Here is a 4,381-nt window from a genome sequence, read left to right as displayed (position 1 = left end):
TTACGTATGTCTACATGTAAATATGTATTAAAATATAAATAATGATATTTCAAGCAAAATATTTATAATTTATGAAGATAAAGGGAGGAGTTTTGAAAGCAATACCAAGATATAAACATTGTATGACTATGTTGATTCACTTGGATTGCTAGAAACGGAAGAATATATAGCTTAATCACAAACTTTCCAAGAACAGTGTATGGAAGACACAAAGAGTCAATGTCACTCTAAGATGAAGGTTTGCATCCTCAAGCAAGTCTCTTCGTTGAGATAAATTAAGTTTCAGATTCTTCTGTTTTTTTTTCCTTAAGCCACTCTTTTTCCAGTTTTTTTATCTCTTTTAAAATAATTAGTAGTGTACATTTTAAACATTTGAGTTTTCAACCATATATATTAACAATACATCAAATACTCAATAAATAATCTTTATAGCTAACAATACATCATATAGTTATGGTTGTTTGTTATCTTTTTGGTTTAGCCTAAACTTTGGTAGTTAAAAAAAATAAAAAGAATTGAAGAAACACAAATAAAAAAACATGAATATATTTCATTATCTTAAACTTTTTGTTCATGTGAGTTTGAAGAAACACAAATAAAAAAACATGAATATATTTCTAAAATATAATAATACATAAATATATAACCTAACATATATTTGTAAATATTAAACAATAACAACTAATATCAATTTTTTTTGCTACTTGACTATTTTTTAAAAAAATTGGCTTTTCATTTTCGATTTTTTAAATTATATAATTTGAGAAGATATGTATTCAAAATCCATTAAATTCAAGAAAAGCAAATATAGTGAACAAAGTAAAATATTTATATTTTAGTGAATAGTTTAAATATAGTTACAAATGCATAATTTCAAAAACAAAAGAAATAGTAAAATTTATAGTAAAAATAGTGAAAATTATATTAAAATAAACTAAATTTTTATTAAAATTTAAAATATGTTTATATTGTTTCGTTCATTTGCTTACCCGTCCGTAGGCGGGTCCGACCCTAGTTTAGTGTACAATATTTTATAGACAAAATTTTGTGGGCAAAAATCTTAGCCTTACAAATTTTATGTACAAAATTTTTGCCCACAAAATTCTTAGCCTTACAAATTTTATGTACAAAATTTTGTGGACAAGATTGTTTGTAGACAAATCATACAAATATTCAAAGCTTCTTGTTCCAAATCAGTAGCAGACTCTTACATCTTTTATAGTCACAAAGTATTTTCCATTCAAATGTGTCTCGGATTATGTTCTCTTTGTCCCTCCAAACGTTGTGTTAAATTTTTTGAACTATATTGTGCTACTCTTTCAAAATGTTCTTCAAAGTTACAAACTTTCAACAAATTAAGAGAGACGTTTTCAAGTATAAGCAAAAAAATGACAAAGAAAATGATGAAAAACTCACTCTTTGTCGCTATTATTATAGATCTATAGATCTACAACTCTTGAAAGGAGAAAAGAGTTAAGGTAAACAAATACAATTCTCCGATGACGAGCTCATGTGAAGTTGGTTGACTAAGGCCATGTTCGTTTGTACATCTGGAAGATGCATCCAGATGGTCCATCTAGATGTCTTATCCAGATGCTCCATCTGAGTGTTGTTCGTTTCTTCATTTTGTTCATGAATCATCTGAATGCAACTATGTTCGTTTGCTTTTTATTTTTTTAACTTTCATCTCCATCCAGGTGGACTTGTCAATAAAATGACTAAAATATAATTTTTACGTTTCGGCGGAAAAATAGCATTTTTACGGTTTTGGCTGAAAATATTTTTACGGTTTTTGAGAAAATAGGTGGTTTTCGCGAAAAAGTGCATTTTTATGGTTTTGGCGGAAAAATACGTTTTATGGGTTTTGCGGAAAAATAAGTTTTTGCGGTTTGGACGGAAAAAGTGTGTTTTGAAGTTTTAGCGGGAAAAGTGTTTTTGACGGGAAAAGTTTTTTTTCACGATTTTGCGGGAAAAGTTTTTTTCGCAATTTTGGCGGGAAAAGCATTTTTGCGGTTTTGGCGGGAAAATACATTTTTCGGTTTTGGCGGGAAAATGCGTTTTTCCGGTTTTGGTAGGAAAATGCATTTTTCGATTTTGGCGGGAAATGCGTTTTACCGGTATTGGCGGGAAAATGCGTTTTTCCGGTTTTGGCGGGAAATGCGTTTTTCCGGTTTTGGCGGGAAATGCGTTTTTCCGGTTTTAGCAAGAATATGCGTTTTTCCGGTTTTGGCGGGAAAATTTCATTTTCCGGTTTTGGCGGTAAAATTGGGTTTTTCAGTTTTGCCGAGAAAATGCGTTTTTCCAGTTTTGGCGAGAAAATGATTTTTGCAGAAATATGCATTTTTTGGGTTTTGGCGGAAATATGCATTTTTGGGTTTTGGCGGAAATATGCATTTTTTGGGTTTTGGCGGAAAAATGCGTTTTTTTTTACGGAAAATGCATTTTTTCGGTTTTGGTCGAAAAGTGTGATTTTACAGGTTTAGCCGAAAAATATGTTTTTATGAAAATGTGTGTTTTATGTTTTTTTTGGGGAAAACGCATCTTGCGGTTTTGGCGGGAAAGTGTGTTTTTCAGTTTTTGCGAAAAAATGCATTTTTTGGTTATAGCGGAAAAAATGTATATGCAAAAAAATAGAATTTACAGTTTAAAAATAATATTTTGATTTTGAAAGATCATTTTTGTCATTTATCATTTTGGACTGAATTAGATGCACCATCAAGACTCACCTTCATTTGGGTGAGAATTTGAGATGAATTTATAAAAATTCAGCTGGGTGATTCATCTGGATGTAGCATTATAATGCACAAAACGAACATCAATTTGCATCTTCACCCAGATGGATCACCTGGGTGAGCAAACGAACATGGCCTAACAAACTTCTTTTTCTTCTTCGATTTTGATTTGGCCATGGTTCACGATTTACAGAGAAAAAAAAGAAAATAACAGTAAAGTGAAAAATTAAAATCAAACAATATTTTGCATCTTTTATTTCTTCATGATATGATACAGAGATAAAAAAGGTCTCGATGAAAAGTAGACGAAAATGGAAAAATATGTAAAAAGATAGAAGAGGTGGAGAGAAATAACAAAATTAGACATGCGGTAAAGGTAAAAGCTTAATCGTAGTCTTCAACAATTGATGAATAAGAAGGAGAGAGTTTGGTGAAATCAAAGTTAGAGAACTCGGGAAGGTAAATGAAAAAGTAGATCTGAGATTGTAAATTGATATACAAACTTTTGGAAATTCAATAATAAATTAATTTTGAAAAGTGTAGATGAAGGCATCTAGGACAATACATATAGAGAAAATATGTCTCCAGCAACAAGTGTTTTAATGTGTAATTGGAAAGACAAAATGTGTCCTAGAGAGTAAAAATTTCTTTGTAAAAATTTCTTTATTTAAATTAATGCAAAGAAAAAACTCATATAACAAAATTTACCAGTGTCTGGGACTCTGGATTATATACTTATCAGTGGGCCAGTCGCCTTTATCCGGTTCGTATTTGACCCGATTGTTCATTGATTTAGCTCAACCATGATTTGAGTTAAAGACTTGACTTTTGGGAACAGATAAGAGAAAAAATAAGTCAATGAAGCATTGTGAATTGAGTCTACTAAGACTTGACTTCATTTTCTTTTGTTATTTGCATTTTTCAACAAAGTAAAAACATAACTTTTTTGTCTCCAAGTTTCATAGTTTTATCGGAATAAATGATATCATGATTTGATCTTTTCCCTATTAAAATAAAATACACTAACTGTGGGCCTGCACCTTGTGAATGCTAATATATATAACCTTAATATTAATTTTTATACTTATGCTAATTTATTTATTTAATTAAATATACATATTAAATCTTTTTGTGAGTTTTTTTTTCGGTTTTGTTAACCAAATCACAATTACTTATTCTTTTTCTTATTGTTTATACATGACTTTTTATCTAATTTTTTTTTTGCTTGATTGAATCTAAATTCAACCGTTTCTTCTAATTTTAAAGAGCGGTAATATTTGTCTATTTTAACATTTTGGCTCGATCTTGCATCAGTTTTTTAGAGTTTTATTTATTTATATGGAGTTCTGAATAGGGCAAATCTCCAAAATAGCACATTTCTAAGTTTATATAACAAAAATAGCACTCAAAAACTAAAATGACCAAAATAGCACATTTCTAAGTTTATCCTTTGAAAATTTTAATTTTTTTATTTTTCAAAATATGAAATCTTATCCCCAAAACCTCATTTCTCAACTCTAAACCCTAAACTCTAAACTCTAAACCCTAAACCATAAACTCTAAACCCTAAACCCTAAACCCTAAATTCTAAACCCTAAACCCTAAACCCTAAACCCTAAAATCTAAACCCTAAACCCTAAACTCTAAAC

Source organism: Brassica oleracea, chromosome C7 (genome assembly GCF_000695525.1).
Source record: "Brassica oleracea var. oleracea cultivar TO1000 chromosome C7, BOL, whole genome shotgun sequence".
Taxonomy (NCBI): Eukaryota; Viridiplantae; Streptophyta; class Magnoliopsida; order Brassicales; family Brassicaceae; genus Brassica; species Brassica oleracea.
The sequence above is the reverse complement of the archived record's forward strand: the minus strand, read 5'-3'. Positions refer to the sequence as shown.